This window comes from Macaca fascicularis, chromosome 2 (genome assembly GCF_037993035.2).
Source record: "Macaca fascicularis isolate 582-1 chromosome 2, T2T-MFA8v1.1".
NCBI classification, from domain to species: Eukaryota; Metazoa; Chordata; class Mammalia; order Primates; family Cercopithecidae; genus Macaca; species Macaca fascicularis.
In genome coordinates, this window is record NC_088376.1 from 66,064,367 (window position 1) to 66,091,398 (window position 27,032).

Here is a 27,032-nt window from a genome sequence, read left to right on the forward strand (position 1 = left end):
ATCCTGTGACATTTTCATTCCAGTATAATAATATTAGAGAGTTTTATTAGATGTCCACATCAAATAATCATGATGCCTAAAATATTGAATTTATCAGAATTATAAAAGCTTTTGGAAGTACATAATTTTTGTATGTGTGAATATAGGATATTGCAATACAACTTTACCTCTAAGTTCATATTTATATTTCCCTTGTTCTAGGCATCATATATTATAAAATCATACTTTGACCCATTTTATTAGCAGAGGGAAATTAGTTATAACTTTGCTTATGGTACTTTGATACACATTATAAGTTCATATTTGAATCTCCCAGACACAAACACCAATAGTTATATTCTAATAAAGACAGTCAAAAGATACAAAATGCTTCCTGAATAATTTTAAAAGTTACATACATTTCCCTTCACGTAGTAGGAAATAAAAGCATACCTATTTAAGCATATTTAGTATATTATAAAGTATTGTGTCATAGAAAATTTGATTTTGAAAAATATATGTGAACATTTCTCATTATTGTGAAAAAGCTTATCACTTCAATTATATTAATGCATAATCAATAAATAGTTGTCAGTTTTTCAATGTTTATTTTAAAAACACTTTATATAATATGTGTACACATTGTCATATACTAAATATTAGAAATGGAAATTTTAAAATTTCCAATGAATAAATTCACATATATGTGTATTTTTATATGTGTGTATATATGTGTGTGTATATTTGCATATATATGCATAACTATTCTAGAGAACAGATAAAAATACTTCTCTCCATGGAGCATATATGTTTTACATACTTGAGCGTGTAACAGGTGACCCTTAAAACAAACATAAAGCAAATTCAGCCGAACTACTCTCTAAAATCACTATGCTTTATTTTTCCCTGACCTTGAATAGTATAAGCCTTCACATTGCTTTACTTAGTTTCCACCCCATTTTCTTCTTTCAATATTCTTTGAAGCCAAGGTCAGACCTGCTATGTCAGTTCCCTATAGAGTAAGAAATGGCTTACGAGAAAGTACAGAAGCTATTTGGGGTTGAAGATTTCACTTAAAGGAAAACGTCTAAAGACAAAAAAGTTGGAAAAGCTCAACATTTCATGTGCCACCCTTAAAAGAAAAAAAAAAAAAAAGGAAGGTCGTACAGATACTAAAACTATGTATGAGATGATTTCAACATTGATGGAAAGTTCTTTTTGATATTGCGTGGGAAAACAATAATTGCAATCTTAAGAGAGTTCTTGTTTATTGTGATATCAGAAAGATATTATAAATTTTATAGTACATATCATTTTCACCTATAATATCTCTCATTGCTTTAGTTATTCATGTTGGCAAGTCAGTTTATCTTAACAACTTTCATAAAACCAGTGATAAAAATTCAATTTATAGACTTTTATGGTTGTTATATGTGAATAAACACAAGAATGGGAAGGGCACCACAGTGCTCTTTGCTCCCAGTGGCCAAATCTAAAATAAAACATGTTTGAAATATACACACATACACATGCACTCACACACACACTTTTATTTGACAGAGTTTTATAGTTGCATAGCTTGTAGGTAAAATTAATAATATGAGAAAAGTAGGAATTGAACATGGATGTCATATAGTATAGAAAATATATATAACCGAATATATGTTTCCTAGAGCTTTATTTAAAAAGACCAAATGGGTAGCTTAAAACAGCATAAATTTCTTTTCACAATTCTGGAGAATACAAGTTTGAAATCAAGGTGTCATCAGGGCCATGCTTTCCTTGCATGCTCTAGAAAAGAGTCTCTTCCTTGCCCCTACCGAGCTTCTGGTCATAAAGGACCATTCTCAACATCACTTGGCTAGTAGCAGTTATCCTCCAATTTCTGCCTCTGTCTTCATATATTACAGCTGTCTTTCCTGTGTGTGTGTCTGTGTAAAAATTCCTCTCTTCTCATGAAAGCATCAGTCACTGGATTTAAGACCTACCCTAATCCAGTTAAGATGAGGTCATGTGCTTGTTTAAATGAGAGTACATTTATTTCCTTTAGGAAATGGACACACAATAAAGACTGAATCCTTACTTACTATCTTACTCTTCAGACTAGTGTTTCTTTCAGTGAATTACATTTTGCCCAAAGGCACAGAAATATAATTATTATATAATTATATTTTGTTTTCTTGCTTCCATTTTTCCATCCTTCATTCATTTCCTTCCCTCACTAAGCATTTATCAATTAAAAGAAATTATGTGAAAGTGGTGATAAATACAACTTTTGCCTCAACGAAAGTATAGACATGAAAATTAAAGAAATGCTTACAAATGTTAAGATAGAATGTAAGACTTGTGATACAATAGAAAACTAAGTACCATGAGACTGCAGAAAGTGTACCTTAGGTGGTGAGATGGAAATATTCCTGCAGGAAGTGATAACAGCTGAGTTTAAAAAAAAATGGGTAAAGGAATCAGCATCTGGAAAGACATAAACTTGTGAAATCACATTAAACAGTCAATAAACTATTTAGGCATTCTATAGGAGGTGAAATTATTTTGGGAGGTAAAAATTAGGCAGGTGCTGGATTTGGAAAGGCTACATTAATACTGCAAATGTACATTTTTCTTTTACTTGTATTAATCCAACACATTTATTGCGCTTAAATAAACCAAAAAAAAAACCCATAATAAATTGTAGGATGATATTTGCTAAAAAGTTGGATGTATTTTCACAAGTGTCTATTTGTTGTCTAGCTGACCTAATATATTGTCTATACAAGTCTAACCAAATCAGCTGTTTTTACATATTTTCATGATCACCTAAAGTCTTTGTTTTTTATTTTTGACTATTCATATTCATTTTAAAAATCCCCAGCTTGTGTGTTTTAAATCAAATTTACATTTATTTTACTTTTTTATTATACTTTAAGTTCTGGGATACATGTCCAGAATGTACAAGTTTGTTACATAGGTATGTATACATGTGCCATGGTGGCTTGCTGAATCTATCAACCTGTTACCTACATTAGGTATTTCCCCTAATATTATCCCTTCCCTTGCCCCTCACAACCCCCAACAGGCTTCAGCGTGTGATATTCCCCTCCCTGTGTCCATGGGTTCTCATTGTTCAACTCCCACTTATGAGTGAGAACATGTGGTGTTTCGTGTTCTGTTCCTGTGTTATTTTGCTGAGAATGAAGGTTTCCAGCTTCATTCATTTCTCTGCAAAGAACATGAACTCATTCTTTTTTATGGCTACATAGTATTCCATGGTGTATATGTGCCACATTTTCTTTATCCAATCTATCATTGATGGACATTTGGTCTTTGCTATTGTGAATAGTGTTGCAATAAACATACATATGCATGTGTCTTTATAGTAGAATGATTTACAATCCTTTGGGTATATACCCAGTAATGGGATTACTGGGTCAAATGCTGTCTCTGGTTCTAGATCATTGAGGACTTGCCATACTCTCTTCCACAATGGTCAAAGTAATTTACACTCCCACCAACAGTGTAAAAGTGTTCCTATTTCTCCATATCCTCTTCAGCACCTGTTGTTTCCTGACGTTTTAATGCTCACCATTCCAACTGGAGTGAGATGGTATCTCATCGAGGTTTTGATTTGCATTTCTCTAATGACCAGTGATGATGAGTTTTTTTTCATATGTTCGTTGGTTGCACAAATGTCTTCTTTTGAGAAGTGTCTGTTCATATACTTTGCCCACTTTTTGATGAGGTTGTTTTTTTCTTGTAAAATTCTTTAAGTCCCTTGTGGATTCTGGTTACTAGGTCTTTGCCAGATATATAGATTGCAAACATTTTCTCTCATTCTTTAGGTTGCCTGTTCACTCTGATGATAGTTTCTTTTGTTGTGAAGGAGCTCCTTAGTTTAATTAGATCCCATTTGTCAATTTTGGCTTTTGTTGCAATTGCTTTTGGTGTTTTAGTCATGAAGTGTTTGCCCAAGCCTATGTCCTGAATGGTATTGCCTAGGTTTTCTCCTAGGTTTGTTTGTTTATTTATTTATTTATTTATTTATTTATTTTTATTTTATGGTTTTATGTCTTACATTGAAGTCTTTAATCCATCTTGAGTTAATTTTTGTATAAGGTGTAAGAATGGGGTCCAGTTTCAGTTTTCTGCATATGGCTAGCCAGTTTTCCCAACACTATTTATTAAATAGAGAATCCTTTCCCCATTGCTTGTTTTCATCAGGTTTGTCAAAGATCAGATGGTTGTAGATGTATGGTGTTACTTCTGAGGCCTCTGTTCTGTTCCATTGGTCTATATATCTGTTTTGGCATCAGTACCATGCTGTTTGCATTACTGTAGCTTTGTAGTATAGTTAGCTATACAACTTTATCACATGATTCTGTACATATTTCTTCTGAACAAAAACACTTTTTAAAGAACAAAGTTCAGCAATAGTTTAATTTAAGTGAAACTCATTACTTTTACAATGCTTTTTATCACCCAGAAGCAGCAGGTCTTACTACTGAAAACTTAGTGATGAAGTTGGGTGACAAAGCAATGGTTCTATTTTATAATCTGGTATATGATTTTTAAATGTCAAACAATATATGATGCTGTTTCTCCCATAACCAAAATACACCAGACAATGAAAGCAAGTTTTTGTTTATTATTTCTAGAAATGTAACATTTTCCAGTTTAAAAGTGTTGATTAAAAAATAAAAGAAAGAATATTATAGATGTTGACAAAGAACATTTTTATTAAATTGGAAATTGAAACTATAATAATTTGGATACATTGATGCTATTTAACCAGCAAGAAAAGAAGGATGTTTCTATACAGGTCAAAGTAATGGACCATACGACTGAGGTGGCTAATTGATATACTCAAAGTTTGAAGGAGACAAAGAAGAAAGGAAATAACCAGAAGCTAGGTAAGTTTCCTCTTAGTACTCAGAACTTCTATGTATAATAGCAACATTAAAAATAAATAAATAAATAAATAAATATATAAAAATTAAAGTCTAGAAAATTTAGTAATGAAAGTTTGGGTTATTTCCAAAAACAAAAAGCTATTATAATTTAGTATTTTATGTCTTTTTATCTTTTTAGACATTATCTTATAAAATATTACCTCTTTTTCAACTCCATTCTCTACTCTGCTACTCAAGGTGAAAATATGTGTATGTCTCTTTATATGTTATGTCTAATAATTTCCTTATGTGGTTTTCAAATTTTTCCCTTCCTAGACTGCCTTTGAATTATTTATTTTGGTCATTCATCCATATCCAATTTGCTAATTCTTCTATTTTGCTACAAAAATTATTATCTGAAGAGATGACTTCCAGAATGTCAATGTACAGCAAGAAAAGTGTCTTTGAAAGGGATCAGACATCAAACTTTATAAGCAAATACTTTAAAGCATCTATTATATATACGTTCAAATAACTAAGGAAATTTATGCTTTTAAAACTAAAGGAAGGTATAATGAGAATGACACTTGAAATAGAAAATATTAAGAAAAGAGATAAATTACAGGAAACACCAAATACATTCTAAAGGTGAAAAATACATACAATAATTGAAATTTAAAAATGACTGAATAGGCATCACAGTAGATCTGAACTTGCAGAAGAAAGATATAAACTTCGAAGCCAGATCAAATGAGATTATGTAATTAAAAGAACAAAGAAAAATGATGAAGAAAAATGAACAAAAAGTCTTCAAAGTATAAGATACCATTAATACCAATGTATATGTTCAGTGGGAATGTCTGGTGGGAATATCAGAAGTAGAAGAAACAGACAAAAGAGCAGAAATATTTTTTAAATATAAAAGTTGATAAAATTAATTAAATGAAAAACAAAAGGAAACTATACATCCAAGAAGCTCATTAAGCTCCAAGTAGGATAAATACATAAAAAGATATCCACACTCCAAAACATTATTTTTTAAAAGTTGATAGCCAAAAACAACACAATAATCTTGAAAGTGGCAAGAGAAAATTGACCCATATAATGAAACTCCAAGATTAACAGTCACGTCTCATTTTAAGTAATGAAATGTAGAAGGCAGAGGCAGTAGAGTTATTGTGGGAAAATAAAAAAAGGTTCTTGTAGCACAACCAGGAAACATTAAGCAGGCAGACACTTTGAAGGGTGAGGGGAATGTAATTTATTGGATGAAAAGGAAACTAGAAAAGAACCCCTCAACAAAGCGAGACAAGTTCCTATTAACAGACCCCCAACTCACAGATTGGATCCCAGGTCACCACACAGGAACAGGAGAGGACAGGTTTCTCCCCCTGCAAACGACATTAACTTCCTGTGGCTCCACCCTGTTCTCCCAGTGTGCAGACCAGTGGGAGATTCTCCAGGGACACTCCCCCTTATCTTCTTCCTGCATCTGTCAGAATGACACATTCAATGCATCAAAGGAAAAAAAGAAAAGTTCTATGAAGTAGTGTCTTACATGCAGCAAAATTGTCTTTCAAAAATGAAGGCCAAAAACTAACAACAAGTACTTATTTATAATTTTAAGTAATTGTTACTAGCTGTTTTATTCATTGTAAATAACAATTAGTTGTTGCTAATATTTCTTTTTAATAACATAAATAATAAGTTCTTCAGACTGAAAGCATGTGATCTCAAACAATAAGTTCACACAGTAAATAAAAACAATCACAAATTTAATTATATAATTATGAAATACATTATTTATGCACATACTCTTTCCATTCTTTTCATAAGTGAAAAGTACTCTTTTAGGAATTATTGCATTAAGGCCCAGGACTGCTCACTTGAGATATGTGGTCTCAGCTTAGATCATCTTGCCCTCTCCTTTTAGCTTCTTAAGCCTACCTTTAAATTGTTCATTAAATGTTTTGACCACACTGTGGCTGGGGTGTGATATGAAACGTGGAGAGTCCATGATTACATCCTCTGCCTTTGCCACAAATATGGAACCATTGTTAGTCACAATCTGTTCAAGGAAGCCAAACAGGAAAACAAATGAGATATTTTAGGGCCTCAATCGTGTAGCTAGGGTTAGTGGAAAGTATAGGTACTAAGTCAAACCAGCAGAAAGTGTCAACTCCAGTCAAGACCCAGCAGAACCCTCTGGATTGGATAAGGGACACAGAATAATCCATCTGCCAAGAATATCTTATGGGCCCATAAGGCAATTGATCACACATGTGCTTGCTGAGTGGAGAGCAATCCAGTCTCTGCATTTAGCTAAAAAGTATGATATTCTCGTTTATTACCTTGCCCTTTCTTAGCACAGGAGACTTTCTGATGATCATCTACATGGGAAAAAAGAAACTTAGAAGCACAACATAATTTTATCCATATGTTTTTTCCCATAAGAGGGCTTATTTTATATGCCAGTCCAAGGCTTGCTAATGGTCCAACCAAACAGCTCAACCTTTAGTCACAGCTACGAGTCAGTAAAAATATTGTATGCTCTTTTACTGCAGTACCCTGGATGGTAATATGACATGAAGCTTGGCCTGTTGTGCTGTGCATGCTTTATTATTCTTGGTAGGGATAGGTTTCTGAGGCTGGATGGTATTTGCATCCCATTCCATCTTGATAAAAGTTAACTGAAAGGAGCCATAAATGATATTCTCACTAGGTGCCTACATTCAGGTTGGTTTACAGGATTTCACATGACCCAAAAGATGGCCTCAACTTCAAAGATTCCTGTCAGAGACTGGGGGCAAAGAAAATAAGAACTGTCCATAGACAATATGTATCAATGATATGTTTGGTAATAACAGCCACAACAATGGAGATTTGTAGGGGCCCAAATGGGCCCACCCGTAGTCTACCCTGGACAAAAATACTGCTAATGGTAATCTCAGGACAAACACTGAAGAACATTAATTTCTTCCTCTCATCTTGATACAAGGAGTTGTGGAAATTATGGTCACCTATGTACTAGTATTCAAAAGGCACAGAAATTCAATTTCTCTCCACCTCTCCATTACATTCCTGGGAAGGTTCTTGTCATAGGACATGTATCTCCCTGTGAGGATGGAAGAACCATACCATAACCCATAGTCTTGCTTATTTTTGAAAATTTACATGTTCAGGTCAGGGAAAGGTTGGTGGGGCTCTCCAATTTCTTTTCAGATTTGCTGGATAGGTGAAGGGCATAACCACTGTATCAGCCATGGTAGCTGTCACTGGAAGCCGTTTCAGGGCCTGATATCTGGAAATGAGTTTTCTGTGGGGGAGGACACAGGAGACGAATAAAGCCGCAGGCCAGGGGTTAGCAGTTATCCCCCAGCCAGGACTCATGGAGGTGGTGTTTTATTTTCAACTAATATTTGGTAAATACATACTTAAAATGTGAAGATAAAAAACAAAGATTACAATGAGTTAACTTTTTTAACCTTAAGAAAGGACAATACGCTTGCAGCAATATATTTTTTTGTTTTATTTCTTTCAGATCCATTTTTTTCCCTTTAGCAAAGAGCAGAGTATACCATCCCTCACTGTGTATTTTGACTTCCCAGGGCACCCATGAAGATTTCCTCCAAATCTGGCCAATGCTGAGATTCTTAAAATAGTCATAAATGCAAGCCATCAGATGTTTATGTTTGAGAGTTGGAAATATTCCCATCTGACTCTCAGTTTCTTATTAAAATTGATCATTATATATATTATTATATATATCAATAATACAATATAACATATATAAATATATTCTTATTAAAATCAATTTTAATAAGAAACAACATTAAGTGGAAATATTTATATTTTATATATATATATATATATTTTTTTTTTCCCAGGGCATGTGGTGTTTCAGGGGTACCGCTGTCTTGTTGAAATATAGCATAAACAAGTTTTACTTACATATAATAAATTTTGTATCATAAGCAATTTTAGTTATCTTAATAAATTGTTATATTATGCAATTTTAGTTACATTAATAAAAGAAAAACTCAAACTCACATGTAATGTCCAATTAAGTAGGTCATTAATCAAGTAATACTGTGTAATTTTTCTGAAGAAGGAAAACCTAAGGAAAAATACTAGTTTATAAAAATTGAAATGATGTTTATTAACTTTAATGAGCATTTTTATATACCTTGAAAGAGTATTCATATGACTTTTACATAAGCCAATCCAATTTATTTTTTTATTTCATACCTTTAAATATCTTACCCAGTAAAGAGATACAGAAAATAGATCTGGCCAAATCTTAAGAATTAAAAATCTCCTTCTGTAAATATAAATCTCTTTTTACCTAATTTATTTTAATTGTGTGTTATTTATGGTATGGGGAAAAATAATACAGGCCCAACTGACCAGGCTTGGGAAGTAAACCAAAAATGTGATTGTAAAGCTAGATAGGATTGATTGTGTAAAATGGTAGTGAAATTTTGTATTAGTGTGCTAGGGCTGCAACGACAAAATATCAAAGACTGTATGCTTAAAAAACAGAAAGATATTTTCTCTGAATTCTGGGGTCTAGAAGTTCAAAATCAAGGCTTTGGTAGGATTGGTTTCTCCTGAGGACTCTTGCTTTGACTTGAAAATGGCCACCTATTTTCTGTGACATTTTATGGTCACCCTTTAGTGTGTGTGTTTTCTATGTCCTAAGTATCACTTTTTATAAGGACACCAGCCATATCGAATTAGGACCTATACATGTAGCTACATTTTACTTTAATTACCTCATTAATACTTCTACCTCCAAATATAATCACATTCTGAGCTACTGGGGATAAAGACTTCAACATGTAAGTTTTGGAGGGATACAATTTAGCCAAAATGAAATTCTGAATAAAATTTAGAAAGGTATGCTGGTAGTAAACGTAGAAATATATGGACTAATCACTTTAAATATAGTAATTTCCAATAATAAAATAAATATAGAGTTTTGTATGAATTATAATAAAATAGACTAGTTAAAAAGACAAGATACTACTTAATATTAAATATGAAATAAGAATAACTTTAATGCATGATGTTTTTATGAGCCATGTAATTACTCACGATGTTGGAAAATGCCTAACAAAGTCAAGTCATGAAGAAGAAAAGTTATCTTGAAATGGAAACTTAAGGACTGCAATTTTTTTTGCACATTTGATACAGAAAAAGTATCTCCATAAACTTCAAAACATTTATTTGTTTTTGATGGCTACTTTAAATCTATAATCAATAGACTACGAGCTTTGAACAACTAATGAAACATATCCATCCCTGTCATAGCCAATTTGGGCCAAGGCAACAGGGCGGAGATGGAAGTTGCCGGAGTGGCAGGAGTTGATGAGCTCACCTGGGGCCTTCGCAGAGAAGGGAGAGAGCTGTGAACAAGGATCCTGGGAAGTTGATTGACATGGTTTGGCCAGAGATAGGACATGCTATAACAGAAACTTCAGGTCTGGTAATCTGCAAAAAATTAAAAATAAAAATAAAAGAAACGTATGGCTTGCAGTTCCGGGGGCTTGAAAATCCAAACTAAAGGCATTAATAGATTCAGTGTCTGTTGAGGACCTATTTCTCACAGACGGGACCTTCACATGGTAGAAGTGCAAAGTGGCCCCCTTTTATAAGGGAATAAATACTATTCAGGAGATCTTCACTCTCATGATCTAATCGACTTTTAAATGTTCTACCTCTTAATACTATTGTGTGGGGGATTAAATTTCAAGGTATAAATTTTGAGGGGACACCAACAATTAAGCAATGCCTAAATAGAGCACCCTCTGTTTGTTATTTTAAAGATAATCTCCTCTTAAATAATATATTTTATTGACTAGTTACAGTAAAAATAGAAGAGAGAATAAAAACATTTTATACAACAATTAAGTTTTGATTTGTACATGCTTTAGGTTTTTTTTGAAAACTAATATTTTATACAATAAATAACAAACAAAAAATTCAGTATTGTATATAAGCCATGTCTTAGTCCATTTCTGCTGCTGTAAGAAAATACCAGTGACTGGGTAACAGAAATTAATTGGCTCACAGTTCTGGAGTCTGGAGAGTCAAAAATCAAGAGGACAGCATCTGCTTAGAGTTTTCGTGATGCATCTTTCCAAAGGCGAAAGAGAAAATCCACTCCCAAAAGCTGTGTTATAAAAGTGTTAAATCGCCTCTTAAAGTCCCCCGTCATAATAATGTCATAATGGCAACCAAATTGCAACATGTGTTTCTGAGGGAAGACTTGCAAGCGGAAAGATAAAAAATTTTTAGAAAAACTAAAAGTGACAAGGGTTAGAATAGTAATAAATGTTGTTAGACTATAGGTGGAATTTGAATAAAGCATAAGGGATACTCTTAAAAATTTGGGGTGACAGAATTCTCAAATGATCTAAAAGCATAAACCACCTTTGCTTAGCCTCTTGCCCGTTGTGATTCAGGCTGTCCCTTTCGATAACAGACTGACTTGATTGTGACTGCTAAATATAATTGCTCTGCATGCAAAATTTTAAGCAATAAGCAATAACCTCATCTTATATGAAGACCATAGAATAAAAGAAAGAATATTATGAGTTTTGAATTCTTGTACTTACATTTTATTGTTTAGTCCAGTCGTGGACAGCAACTATTATAGTATCCAAATAGTTCATGTATTAACGATGAGACAAGTAATTTGAGTTTTAATTTGAGAGCTCCATTTCCACTGTAGCATATTGAAAGTAGTCACTCATTTTCAAATAGCAGCTGCTGACATCTCAGTAAGAATTTGAAAAATTTTATTTAGAAATCAATCTGCTTACACATAACTTATGTAAGTTGTTTTCCTCATTCTTTATTGCAGAGGATATCTGCATAAAAATGGAATACTTATTTCTTCGGAATTCATCTGTGATAGCAGTTTTGCCACCTAAAATGGTAATTTTCTCTCTGTGGCATCAAAACTGATAGCTTTGGAAAGATCGAGACTTGCAAAAATGCTTTTATTTTTACACAAATAATATATACTTTCTCATTATAAGTTTTCCAAGATATTTTTGGAAGTAATACTGCCATGATAGTGTTATAACATTTCTCAATAATATTAATTTGAAGAAGTTTTATCTTTGTTTCTGCTCAACATTTAATTGTAATAGTTGATTCCCCTTATAATGTACATTATAACAGGTAATTATGCCATAATTTTAGAAATATTACAGAACATTTGTCATTTATCTCTCTTTTGGTCTTCTCATAAACTTCATACCAAAGGTCTTATTTCATTACTGATGAATAGATTAAGGTATTAACATCCATCTACTAATGGAAGTTAAACTTTGACCATCCCAAAGGAAATATTAACATATGCAAGATATTGCTTCTTTGGACATTTTGAAATTAAAGAAATGTAATAAAAAAGACAAATAATGCAAAAAGCTATCGTCCTTTTTTTTCACATTGGTTGCAATTTACTTGATGAAAGAAATTGTATTCATAGTGTGATGCACACTTCTTTTAATTAAATGTAAGTGTAATATGTGTTTTATTTTTTAGAAGGTTTAGGGTATATGCTGTATAAACCATGCTGTTCTCAGATGATGATAGTCAAGTGTTATCCATATTAAATGATAAAAACTACAGTTCAATAAAAATATTCTATTCAATTTATAATAAAATATTTTGTGTAAGTATAAGCTCAACTAAAATTGTGCTAAAAACAATGTAACAATCAGGACTTGTAAATCTTCAATAGCAATGAAATCTAACACAAATGTTGCATATTACTCTTTCATTCTGTGCAACTTGTTAGGTAACTTTTAAGGAAACTATGATTGTGAATCAAAATACTATTTTTAAAGGTGTCTAATAGAGATATTCTCAAAATCCATAAAGTACATGTGTTACATTAATCATTGAAATTCCTACTTAATGATAATTGAAATAGTGGAATTTAATTATAGTGCCTTTTGCATGGAATAACATGAATAATGCTTAGCACCATGAGCTGGATATAATGCAGCAGGTGCTGAGTAACTGTGTGGTGTTACAAGCCCCTTGGGAACAGTGACTGTTACCATAGCTACTCTGTAAGTTGTTAGAATGATGCATTTTTTGATTTGGGTAAAGTTTTGTTAAAATGTTAAATTTGCAGCATTGTTTTTCTGTGGAGTTAGGATTTGTAAACATATATATTTGCAACCTAAATAAACAGAGAAAAACTCTCAAAAAGGAAATGATATTTATTCAGGAATAGGGCATTGCAATGAAAATATGCAAACCATAGAAAACTATGCACATATTTAAGAAGGTAAAGGAAGTCAAAGTTTTTAAAGAAAAAAATGAGGAGGATTTCATTATAATTTTGAGATAATGATCCTTGCCTGAAAAGATCAATAACAAGGATAGCATCAGTCTAAGGTTGTGCTAGAACTTGCTGGGTAGATTATGTTGAAGTATTTTTTGTTTAAGGTTGTAATGGCTTTTGTTTAAGGTTGTGGCTTTTAGAGTCTTTTGTAATAATTCTCATTATCAGGCATTTGTGCTTGAAAACTGTCTCTTCAAAGCCATCTCTGGGTTTATTAATCAGTTTTTTGTTTTTGTTTTTTCTCAACACCAGTGATATGGTTTGGCTCTGTGTCCTTATGCAAATCTCATGTAGAATTATAATCCCCACATCTCAGGGGAGGTGCCTGGTGAGGCTTAATTGGATCATGGGGGCAGATTTCCTTATTGCTGTTCTCACGATAGTGAGCAACTTCTCATGAGATCTGATGGTTTAAAAGTGTATGGCATTTCCCTTCAGTTTCACTCCTTCTCCTGCTCTGCCATCATAAAGACGTCCTTGCTTCCCCTTTGCCTCCTGCCATGATTGTAAGTTTCCTGAGGCCTCTCAGTGATGCTTCTGCTATAGCCTATAGAACTACGAATCAAACCTCTTTTCGTCATAAATTACCCAGTCTCAGGTAGTACTTTATGGCAGTGTGAGAATAAAGTAATACAACTAGTAACTCCCTTTGTTTTCTTCTTTTTATTACTTTAAATTTTCGTGAGTATATAGTAGGTGTAAATATTTTAGGGATATATAAGATATTTTGATACAGGTATGCAATGTGTAATGATCACATTAGGGTAAAAGGGGTATCTATGACCTCAAGCATTTATCCTTATTTATTTATTTATTTATTTATTACAAACAATCCAATTATAATTTTCAAGTATTTTAAAATGTACAATAAATTATTGTTGACTGTAGTCACTCTCTTGTGCAATCAAATATTAGATCATATTGTTTCTGACTATAGTTTTGTACTCACTAAAAATCTCTACCCTTTCACCCCTAACCACCCAGGTACATTCTCTGTGTTTTATCATAAAAAGATGTTGAAATTTATCAAATGATATTCAGCAGCAATTGAAATGATCATATGGTGTGTGTAAATGCTCATTCTGTTGATATAATGTATCACATTGATTGATTCACATATATTGAACCATTCTTGCATTTCTGTGATAAATCCCACTTCATAACAATAGGTGATCTTTTTAATATGTTGTTGGATTTGGTTTGCTTGTATTTTGTTGAGAATTTTTGCATCAATGTTCCTCAGGGATGTTGGCATGCACTTTTCTTCTTTTGTTGTATCTTTGTCTGGTTTTGGTATCAGGATAATTCTAGCCTCATAGAATGAGTTTGGAACTATTCCCTCCTCTCCTATTTTTCAGAATAGTTTGAATAGGATTGTTATTAGCTCTTTTTTTAAATGTTTCGTAAACTTCAGCACTAAAGACAGCAGTTCCCAATATTTTCTGTGCTAGGAGGTGTCTATTACCATTTCAATCTCATTTCTTGTCATTTCTCTATTTACATTTTGGATTTCTTCATGATTTAATCTTGGCAGGTTGCATGTGTCTAGGAATTTATCCATTTCTTCTAGGTTCTCCAGTTTCTTTTGTTGTTGTTGTTTGTTTGTTTGTTTTTTGGCAAATAGCTGTTCAGAGTAGCCTCTACTGATCCTTTGAATTCTGTGGTATTAATTATAATGCTTACTTTTTTATCTCTGATTTTATTTTTTTGATCTTCATTGCATTTTTTCTTAATTAGTTTGGCTAAAGCTTTGTCTATTTTGTTTATCTTCTTAGAAAAAAAAAACTTTGCATTTCACTGATCTTTTGTATTGTTTTCTTCATTTCAATTTCATTTATTTCTGCTCTGATGTTCATATGTTTTCTTCTACTGATTTTGAGGCTGATTTTGCTCCTGTTGTTCTAAGTCTTTAGGAGACATTGTTAAAATATTTATTTGCCTTTTTTTTTTTTTTTTTTTTTTACTTTTTTGGTGTAGCTACTTATTGCTATAAACTTTTCTGTTAGTATTACTTTGGCTGTATCCCACATAATTTGGTATGTTATGTTTTTATTTTCATTTGTTTCAAGGAACTTCTAAATTATTTTCTTAATCTCTACTTTTACCCACTGCTCATTCAGGACCATATTGTTTAATTTCCATATGTTTTTATAGTTTCTAAATTTTCTTTCATTATTGGGTGCTAGATTTATTCCACTGTGGTCAAGGAAGATACTGGATTTCTTTTTTTATTTGAATTTTTTAAAGCTTTATTTTATGGCCTTACATATGTTCTTTCTTTGAGAATGATCCACATGCAGAGAAAAAAATGTATATTCTGTAGTTGTTGGGTGAAATGTTGTGTAAATATTTATTTGGTTAATTTATCCTACAGTGCTGATTTAGTGTGATGCTTATTTTGTTGATTTTCTGTCTGGATTATCTGTACCATGCTGAAAGATGGGTGTTGATGTCTCCACCTAGTATTAGGGTCTATACCAATACTATAGTTCTAACAATATTTGCTTTATATATATTTGCTCTCTGTTTGTCTGTTACTGGTTTATAAGAATGCTTGTGATTTTTGCACATTGATTTTGTATCCTGAGACTTTGCTGAAGTTGCTTATCAGCTTAAGGAGATTTTGGGCTGAGACAATGGGGTTTTCTAAATATACAGTCATGTCGTCTGCAAACAGGGACAATTTGACTTCTTATCTCCCTGACTGAATACCCTTTATTTCTTTCTCTTGCCTGATTGCCCTGGAGAGAAATTCCAACACTATGTTGAATAGGAGTGATGAGAGGGGGCATCTCTGTCTTGTGCCAGTTTTCAAAGGGAATGCTTCCAGTTTTTGCCTATTCAATAGGATATTGGCTGTGGGTTTGTCATGAATAGCTCTTATTATTTTGAGATACGTTCCATCAATACCGAATTTATTGAGAGTTTTTAGCATGAAGGGCTGTTGAATTTTGTCAAAGGCCTTTTCTGCATCTATTGAGATAATCTTGTGTTTTTTGTTTTTGGTTCTGTTTATATGCTGGATTACGTTTATCGATTTGCGAATGTTGAACCAGCCTTGCATCCCAGGGATGAAGCCCACTTGATCATGGTGGATCAGCTTTTTGATGTGCTGCTGGATTCGGTTTGCCAGTATTTTATTGAGGATTTTTGCATCAATGTTCATGAGGAATATTGTTCTAAAATTCTCTTTTTGTGTTGTATCTCTGTCAGGCTTTGGTATCAGGATGATGTTGGCCTTGTAAAATGAGTTAGGGAGGATTCCCTTTTTCTCTATTGATTGGAATAGTTTTGGAAGGACTAGTACCAACTCCTCCTTGTACATCTGGTAGAATTCAGATGTGAATCCATCTGTTCCTAGACTTTTTTCATTGGTAGGCTATTAATTGTTGCTTCAATTTCAAAGCCTGCTATTGGTCTATTCAGGGATTCAACTTCTTCCTGGTGAAGTCTTGGGAAAGTGTAAGTGTTCAGGAAATTATCCATTACTTCTAGGTTTTCTAGTTTATTTGTGTAGAGGTGTTTATAGTATTCTCTTATGGTAGTTTGTATTTCTGTGACGTCGGTGGTGATATCCCCTTTGTCATTTTTTATTGCATCTATTTAATTCTTCTCTCTTTTCTTCTTTATTAGTCTTGCTAGCGGTCTACCAATTTTGTTGATCTTTTCAAGAAACCAGCTCCTGGATTCGTTGATTTTTTGGAGGAATTTTGTGTCTCTATCTCCTTCAGTTCTGCTCTGATCTTAGTTATTTCTTGGCTTCTCCTAGCTTTTCAATGTGTTTGCTCTTGCTTCTCTAGTTCTTTTGATTGTGATGCTAGGGTGTCAATTTTAGATTTTTCCTGCTTTCTCTTGTGGGCGTTTAGTGCTATAAATTTCCATCTACACACTGCTTTAAATGTGTCCCAGAGATTCTGGTATGTTGTATCTTTTTTATCATTGGTTTGAAAGAACATCTTTATTTCTGCCTTCATTTTTTTGTATACCCAGTGGTCATTCAGGAGCAGGTTGTTCAGTTTCCATGAAGTTGAGCGGTTTTGATTGAGTTTCTTAGTTCTGAGTTTGATTGCACTGTGGTCTGAGAGACAGTTTGTTATAATTTCTGTTCTTTTACATTTGTTGAGGAGTGCTTTACTTCCAACTATGTGGTCAATTTTCAAATAAGTGTGATGTGGTGCTGAGAAGAATGTATATTCTGATGATTTGGTGTGGAGAGTTCTGTAGATGTTTATTAGGTCTGCTTGGTGCAGAGTTGAGTTCAATTCCTGGATATCTTTTTTGACCTGCTGTCTCGTTGGTCTGTCTAATGTTGACTGTGGGATGTTAAAGTCTCCCATTATCATTGTATGGGAGTCTAAGTCTCTTTGTAAGTCTCCAAGGACTTACTTTATGAATCTGGGTGCTCCTGTATTGGGTGCATATATATTTAGGTTAGCTCTTCCTGTTGAATTGACCCCTTTATCATTATGTAACAGCCTTCTTTGTCTCTTTTAATCTTTGGTGGTTTAAAGTCTGTTTTATCAGAGACAAGGATTGCAAACCCTGCTTTTTTTTTGTTTTCCATTTGTTTGGTGGATCTTCCTCCATCCCTTTATTTTGAGCCTATGTGTGTCTCTCTGCATGTGAGATGGGTCTCCTGAATACAGCAAACTGATTGGTCTTGACTATCCATTTTGCCAGTCTGTGTCTTTTAACTGGACCATTTTGTCCATTTACATTTAAGGTTAATATTGTTATGTGTGACCTTGATCCTGTCATTATGATATTAGCTGGTTATTTTGCTTGCTAGTGGATGCAGTTTTTTCCTAGCATTGATGGACTTTACATTTGACATGTTTTTGCAATAGCTGGTACCTGTTGTTCCTTTCCATGTTTAGTGCTTCCTTCAGGATCTCTTATAGGGCACGCCTGGTGGTGACAAAATCTCTAAGCATTTGCTTGTCTGTAGAGGATTTTATTTCTCCTTCACTTACGAAACTTAGTTTGGCTGGATATGAAATTCTGGGTTGAAAATTATTTTCTTTAAGAATGTTGAATATTGGCCCACACACTCTTCTGGTTTGGAGAGTTTCTGCCGAGAGATCTGCTGTTATTCTGATGGGCTTCTCTTTGTGGGTAACCCGACCTTTCTCTCTGGCTGCCCTTAAGATTTTTTCCTTCATTTCAACTTTGGTGAATCTGACAATTATGTGTCTTGGAGTCGCTCTTCTTGAGGAGTATCTTTGTGACATTCTCTGTATTTCCTGAATTTGAATATCGGCCTGCCTTACTACGTTGGGGAAGTTCTCCTGGATGATATCCTGCAGAGTGTTTTCCAACTTGATTCCATTTTCCCCGTCACTTTCAGGCACACCAATCAGACGAAGATTTGGTCTTTTCACATAATGCCATATTTCTTGGAGGCTTTGTTCATTTCTTTTTCTTCTTTTTTCTCTACACTTAATTTCTCACCTCATTTCATTCATTTGATCTTCAATCACTGATACTCTTTCTTCCAGATGATCGAGTCAGTTACTGAACCTTGTGCATTTTTCACATAGTTCTCCTGTTATGATTTTCATCTCTATCAGTTCTTTTAAGGACTTCTCTACATTGATCATTCTAGTTAGCCATTCATCAAATCTTTTTTCATGATTTTTAGTTTCCTTGAGCTGATTACATAGTTCTTCCTTTAGCTCTGAGAAGTTTGATCAACTGAAGCCTTCTTCTCTCGACTCATCAAAATCATTCTCCATCCAGCTTTGTTCTGTTGCTGGCGATGAGCTGCGTTCATTTGGAGGGGGAGATACACTCTGATTTTTTGAATTTCCAGCTTTTCTGCACTGCTTTTTCCCCATCTTTGTGGTTTTATCTGCCTCTGGTCTTTGATGATGGTGACGTACTGATGGGGTTTTGGTGTGGGTGTCCTTTCTGGTTGTTAGTTTTCCTTTCAACAATCAGGAGCCTTAGCTATAGGTCTGTTGGAGTTTGCCTGAGGTCCACTCCAGACCCTGTTTGTTGGGTATCAGCAGTGGTGGCTGTAGAAGATATAATATTGCTGAACAGTGAGTGTTGCTGTCTGATTCTTGCTCTGGAAGTTTCGTATTGGGGGTGTACCTTGCCATGTGAGGTGTGAGGTGTCAGTCTGCACCTAGTGGGGGATGTCTCCCAGTTAGGCTACTCAGGGGTCAGGGACCCACTTGAGCAGGCAGTCTGTCCGTTCTCTGATCTCAACCTCCATGCTGGGAGATCCACTGCTCCCTTCAAAGCTGTCAACAGGGGCATTTACCACTGCTGAGGTTTCTGCTGCTTTTTGTTTAGCTATGACCTGTCCCCAGAGGAGGAGTCTACAGAGGCAGGCCAGCCTCCTTGAGCTGTGGTGGGCTCCACCCAATTCGAGCTTCCCGGTGGCTTTGTTTACCCAGTTAAGCCTCAGTAATGGCAAGCACCCCTCCCCCAGCCTCGCTGCCGCCTTGCAGTTAGATCTCAGGCTGCTGTGCTAGCAATGAGGGAGGCTCCGTGGGCATGGGACCCTCTGGGCCAGGTGTGGGATATAATCTCCTGGTGTGCCATTTGCTCAGACCCTTGGTAAAGCACAGTATTAGGTGGGAGTTACCCGATTTTTCAGGTGTTGTGTGTCTCAATTTCCTTTGGCTAGGAAAAGGAATTCCCTTCCCCCTTGGCTTTCCCAGGTGAGGCAATGCCTCACCCTGCTTCTGCTCTCTCTGGTTGGGCTGCACCTGCAGACCAGTGCCAACTGTGCAACACGCCCCAGTGAGATGAACCCAGTACCTCAGTTGAAAATGCAGAAATCACCCATCTTCTGTGTCGCTCATGCTGGGAGCTGGAAGCTGGAGTTGTTCCTATTCAGCCATGTTGGGCACGCCCCCCGAATTTTTGGTTTTATTCTTCAGCCATTCTATTTATTTTGACGTGAGTGTTTAGTGCATTTACACACCATGTATTTTATAGATAAAGAAAGCATTATTCCTTCCCTTTTGTCATGTTATTTTCTAGTGGATTTTTTAACTTCTTTTCACCCTTTTCTCCTTGCCTTTTACTTATGATGAGTTTCACTGGTGGTATGTTTTGATTTTTTGTGTTTTATTTTTTGTGGATCTGTTGTATGGTTTTTGGTTTGATGTTACCATGAGAATTGGGATAGAAATGTATCTTTCTACTCATAACTTTCTTCACATCTGTCTCTCTCTCCTACTTATTGGTTTCTTTTTGACTTGCTTCTATTTTCTTCATAAATCTATTCTTTGAAACAACTTTTAAATAACTTCTGAATTAGACAAATTATTACTTTTCTCAACAAAAAACACATTTTTATGTTTTTTATTATAGATTTTTAAATTAATAATACAGCTTTTTTTGGTACACTTTCTATACAAATTAGAACTTTAATTATTAGTAACCTTAATTTTTAGTAAAAACTGAGGAAGAAAGCAATTTTTAACATTTGTCAAACACCAGTATTTTATAGATAAAAATAATTTTATAATTTTAGAAATATGTTTCTTCATAACATAATTTGTAGATATACTAATAGTCTCAGATATATTTAGTATTTCTATAAAATGTTAAAAGTCAAGGGAAACATTTGCTTTCAACAATTTCCTTTAGTTTTTATCATCTTATACATCTTATATGGAAATGATTCAGACACTAATGAATATTTATCACTTAATTTACCTGAAAATATACATAGAATTTCAAATTACATGAAAAGTTTACTTATAAATTTCAGTGTTATTTATCTTTACCCAATTTATTTATTTTTAACAATTAACAATTATACCCAGATTACCTATGAAAATTGAGACATTGGACAAATCTAGTCATCTTTTCAAGTTATTTCCCTGATAATCACTTTTACAGCCAGTGATGATCAGTTGTTCATCTATGTAAGAACTCTACATTTAAATACATAGTTACTTTGTTGATAACTCAGTTTATACAGATATTTTTATTAAACAAATAATATTAAATTAATACTATGTATGAAAGAGTTAAACAAAGATAATTCTATTTTAGCTGGGTTGATAGTTTTATACCTTTAAAATATCTATCAGAGACAAATACTATCTTATCTGAGCAGTAAATTCAGGCAAACATGTATGCTGACAATTTTTAGGATATTTCTGTTTTTATTTTATCAGTAATTTAAAAATCAGCATATTTATCAGAGATTCACTTAAGTCACATAAATTAAAAAGCATTTGGGTTAATTAGTATATGTTTTTATATGAGCATTTATTTACCTAAGCACATCTGAATCAAATTTCTTAATTACTTCTGGCTGGCTATACCAGATTTTACCCTGTAGACACAATATACCTCATAATACATGCAAATATGTGTAAACATGCCTAAATTCATATGTTCACAAAAATCTTATAGCTTTCAATTTAGGTTTTTACTCATGAGATAGTAGCACAAACATAATGGTTTATAAAAAATAGGTGATTCCAAATTACAATTTTGACTAAATGAGACATCTGTTCACATCGCTATTGTTTTTTTTTTTTTTTTTCTTTTTTCCCTGATAGGTAACCTAATGAAGGCTGTGTACTAAAGTTGTGGGTAAAGCAGTTTGACTTAAAAATCTCCTTCACATTTTATCCTCCTTTTTTAGTTTCAAATGAGTTTAAGGTTAAATTTTCAATTTTGACATTTTAGCTAGGACTGGCAGAATTCTATAAGAAAAAACAACATCTCCAAGTACCCTTGAACTAGTAATAAATCAATTTTTTGTTTGCCAAATAGTTGTTTGACTAGTTAATGCAGTCAGGAAAGCATTTTAGCTTTTTTGCTTTGTTTTATTTTGCTTGTTTGTTTTTATGTGGCTTGCATGACAGAAAAACCAAAAGTTTTATGCTGAAGACAGATATTTTAATTGTTGCTCTGGGCTTAAAATTTTAATCAGTTTCATCTGAGAAAACTTTTATAAGCATTTCTTTAGTTATTTTTATTTTATATTATTAACATTTCAATGAACTGTTCCCTCTCCCCCACATAATTATTAGCCAAGAAAACCTAAATATACCTTTCCAAAAGGTATTTAGGTTGTTACAATTTGGAACGTCATTGACTTGAAAATGCCTCAAAAATTTCCTTTTTTTATTTTTTTATATTGGCTGGAATGCCATGAGCAGTAAGTTTTATCTCAACATCTGGAGAAGAGTCAGCATATTCAAAGTAAGCAGACAAATCAACAACAACAACAAAAAAGAGAAAACTTAGAAGGCTCTACATATTAATTTACAGTTGTATTCTCTTAATTGTATAGTGAGAATAAAAAAGCTTGGGGAGTTGAAGTGATCCCCAACATGGTCATTGACCCAAAATGTACACAAGACAAATCTACATAGCTTGGCATATCTTCATGAGATTTTAAAATCTCATTACTTTTTTTTTTTTTTTTTTTTTTTTTGAGACGGAGTCTCGCTCTGTCGCCCAGGCTGGAGTGCAGTGGCCGCATCTCAGCTCACTGCGAACTCCGCCTCCAGGGTTTACGCCATTCTCCTGCCTCAGCCTCCAGAGTAGCTGGGACTACAGGCACCCGCCACCACGCCCGGCTAGTTTTTTGTATTTTTTTTTAGTAGAGACGGTGTTTCACTGTGTTAGCCAGGCTAGTCTCCATCTCCTGACCTCGTGATCTGCCCGTTTCGGCCTCCCAAAGTGCTGGGATTACAGGCTTGAGCCACGGCTCGCGCCCGGCCCTCATTACATTTTTATATTAATTGCTTGAGAGCAAAGAAAATTGTATAAACTCTGTCAATGAACGTCAGAAGTTTGATCCAGTTTGTAGATGATGGCACTGTCCTAGTGGCTTTTAAGGAGCCAACCTGGGGCCACCAGTTAGAATGCTCATTTTTGCTCTCAGATTTCCAGAAACTGGCAAGGAAAAAGAGCTGAATACTTTACAGATGCGTGCAATCAGATCAAAATGAAACCAAAATCAGAGTGCTCACACAAAATGTAACACGGACATAAAGATCAAACAAAATATTAAATTAGGCATGCAAAAGAAGCAAAAGTAAATTCACCACAAAAGACATGCCTCATAGAATGCAAATTCTGTAGAAACTAGAGCACTCAAACCAAAAGGACACTTGTCTTTACACAAGAAAGAACTTTCCAGGAAAGATAAAATATCTTTTATTATCTTAGGAGGGATGTAATGTCCTTCATCAAAGGTGGCCTTATAATCAAAACAAATCCCAAAGTTAAAAAAAAAAAAAAAAAAAAAAAAAAAAAAAAAAAAAAAAACAACAACAACAAAAAAAACTTCTAACAAAAAGAAGGAATCTTTCCCTTAGAATAGACTCACCAGGGCAGAAAGGGCAATCTGTGGAAGTGGAGAGCTGTAAGGGCTCGTGTGGGTACTGCACAAGAGCCCCAGTAATTGCTGATTCCTCTTGAGCATGATCTTGCTTCATGTCCTGCTTCTGTACACTATGTATGTCAATCTAAATAACAAAGAGAAAGCAGCTCTCTAAGATAAGATGATATTTATTTGAGGATAGGGCATTTCAATAGGAATATGTGTGTCATAGTAAACTATGAACATAATCAGGGAGGTAAAGGAAGACAAAGATTGTCAACAAAACAATGAGGAGGATAACAATTGTTTAAAAGAGCTTCAGTGATAGATATCACTAATAAGTGTGGTACTAATCTGAGGTTAGACCCACAGTTGTTGGGCAGATGTCTTTACAGAAATACTTTTTGGTGTAAGACTGTGATGGCTCTAGTGCAAGGTGCAGTTTTTGAAATCTTTTATGATAGCTTTTGTTATCAGATATTTGTGCATGAGAACTCTTTTTTTTTTAATTACCTTCCCAGCTCTATTTGTCAGGGATTTTGTTTTTACATTTTTTTAAACATAAGCAACTCCATTTGGATTCTGATAACTTTCACAATGTGTTACATATCAATAAAAGTTTTCATAGTACTCATACATGTTACCATTTTTAAAGTTTGAAAAAATCACACAAAAAGTATCAAAACATTTGTCAGGATTTTTCATTAGATATTTGTGATACTATTATTATTATATCTTTCATTTTTATATTTACTTTCTTCTCCCATTTTGTTCCAGTATAATAAATAAGAATATTAAACTAAAATAAATACATTTATTTTATGTTTCATTTGTAAAATGTACTTTTTTTACAAAATTAGCTCATAATTCTTAATGAAATATAAACACATGTATATTTCCTTCTACTTTAGTAGGTTTTCCTTTTGTGGTCTTTAACTAAACTGTGAAAAGTTGGATATAAGAAAACACAGATACATAGAGAGAAATATAATTATTTTTTGCTTCATGGTCTTATGTTGTAATGTAATATTTAAAAAAAGGTTATGCTTAATCCTGAAAATTTCATTTTTTCTTTCCTTCAAAAATGTATTGCTTAAATGTTCTTGTTTATTGTCATTTTTGAGATGTAGTCTATTTGATTACACTGAATGCATTGAATCTAGTATTCATCATAGTAAAAATGTCAGAAACTCACTGTTAGCAGAATCTTCCAATATTCAGCCATTTTCAGTTTTTACTGTTTAAGAGAAACAGAATCTGAATTAGTTTCCCAAATTTAAAAGTCAAGGGATTTCGTATAAATATCTCGATTTGTTTTCTAAAACATTTTGAACATACCTTGACACAATTCCAAATTTTGCTTTACCCGAATTATGTATGTTTTTCCCATTAAGCTGTGCTGTGTCTAGTTCATTATAGCCCTTGTCATGCACCAGTAACTATTCTGATTAACTTAATATTTCCCTTTGCTCATTTATATTAATTCCCTACCTGTACGAATATGACATTGTATGTCAGAGACAATACACATAATTGCATTAATCTGCTTAGTCTTCTGTAACAAAATACCAGGTGGCATAAACAACAGAAATTTGTTTTCTCATTTCTGGAAGCTAGAAGTTCATAATCAAATTGCCAGAAAATTTGCTTTCTGGCAAGGACTCTCTTCTTGGCTTATAGATGGCTCTTTTGTTTCTGTGTCTTCATGTGGCCTTTCTTTTATGCATGTGGACAGAGTGATCCCTAGCATCACTTCTTTTTTTTATAAGGACAGTGTTTCTGTGAAATCATATTCAAATCTTTATTACTTCATTTAGCTTAAATACCTCTAACAGATCTGATATGATTAGGCTTTATGTCCTTACCCAAATCTCATCTTGAAACCCAATCCCCAGGTATTGAGGGAGAGACCTGGTGGATGGTGACTGGATCATAGAGTTGGTTCCCCTCCTACTGTTCTGGTGATAGTGAGTGTGTTCTCACAAGGTCTGATGGTTTTATAAGGCAGTTTTCCCTACTCTTGCACACTTTCTCTTTCCTTCCACCATGTGAAGAAGGTCTTTGTTTCCCTTTCACATTCTGCCATGATTATAAGTTTCCTGAGGCCTCCCCAGTCATGTGGAACTATGAGTCAGTTAAACCTCCTTCCCTTATAAATTACCCAGTGTCAAGTATTTCTTTATAGCAGTGTGAAAATGGACTAATACAATACCCTATCTACAAATGCAGTCATAGTGGGGGTTGAAACTTCAACATATCAACATATAAATTGTAGGGGTGGGGGGGGACAATTTAGTATGTAACATTTATATTTTGTTGTATAATTATAAAAGAACTGATCCTTATTGAAGGACTGGTTAGTATAGTCCCCCAGTGACCTCTTGGTTGAGTATATTCAATGCTCACTGGCATTTTACATCACATTTTCTAGACATCTCTTGGTTTAACAGATATTTATTGTATTGCTCAATGTTCAAGTACTGTTCTGTAAGTCGAAAAATCTCATGAATAAAATGGGAGGAAAAGCCTGCTCAGAAATTTATTGCATTCTAGTGAGTAGGTGAGACACAATGAGTAAACTGAAAATAGTATATAACATGGTAAAGATAATAAGTACTGTGGTAATAAATATATTATCAAAAATAAAGGAAAGGGGGTAGAGAGTAAAAAAGGAAGAGTCATAGAATGCAATTTAAAATAGAGCTACCTGGAAAATTATCTTTGGAAATGTGGCCTTGAACAGAATTAAAGGAGGTGAAGGATTAAGTCATGTGGATATTTGGAGGAAGAATATTTCAGACAGGGAATTGCAATGACAAAGGCTGTAATGCAGAAACATTTCTGACATGCTTACAGAAAAGCTGAGTCCAGTGGGGTTGGAGCTAAATGAGTGGTTAAGAGGTAGTAGGAAAAATATTAGAGAGGTATCATAAGGGCCATGTAGGCTATATGGATTTATGTTTACTCCCTATTACTTTACTAGGACCTGGGAAAAAGAATCAATGACTCTTGCATGGTTAAAACTGATTTTGTCTTGATAATTTTATTAAACCCAAGTGTGCCTAGGTATAAAATGATTTGGTAACACCTTTCTTCAGGATATTTGCAAATTTTATTGTATTGTATTCCATTGTAGAATTTTCCTACAGAAAAGTTGGATGTCCCATTTCTTCACCTTTTGAATAGAAGTTTATTTTACCAGATTTTCCAAAAAAAAAATTTTATTTGTAAAATATACTTTTCTTTTAGATTTTAAAACACAATGTGCCATTTTAATGGTACATTAAAACTTCTATTTAAATTTGAATTCTTTAAATTTTATTTTTGTTTTGTTATTTTGACAGTTTCCTTTTGGGGCATATGTTGGAGCATCTTTAGACATTTAAAATATAGATAGTTTTCTTTTTTTTTTTTTTTTTTTTGAGTCGGAGTCTCCCTCTGTCGCCCAGGCTGGAGTGCAGTGGCGGGATCTCAGCTCACAGCAAGCTCC

The 27,032-nt window shown here is 33.8% G+C and overlaps 1 long non-coding RNA gene across 4 annotated transcripts; it reads right to left on the minus strand.

Moving 5' to 3' along the window:
- Positions 1 to 6,099: 6,099 nt before the first annotated feature.
- Positions 6,100 to 11,646, minus strand: LOC135969504 (uncharacterized). Of its 4 annotated transcripts, XR_012431801.1 has the most exons (5): positions 11,483 to 11,646; positions 10,936 to 11,037; positions 10,243 to 10,355; positions 6,810 to 6,930; positions 6,100 to 6,354 (listed from the first exon to the last, which is right to left on the minus strand). It is a non-coding gene; the product is annotated as an uncharacterized lncRNA (long non-coding RNA). The 4 variants fall into 4 exon arrangements; XR_010584767.2 differs by lacking the exon at positions 10,936 to 11,037; XR_010584766.2 differs by lacking the exons at positions 6,810 to 6,930; positions 10,936 to 11,037 and adding an exon at positions 8,913 to 8,979.
- Positions 11,647 to 27,032: the final 15,386 nt, after the last annotated feature.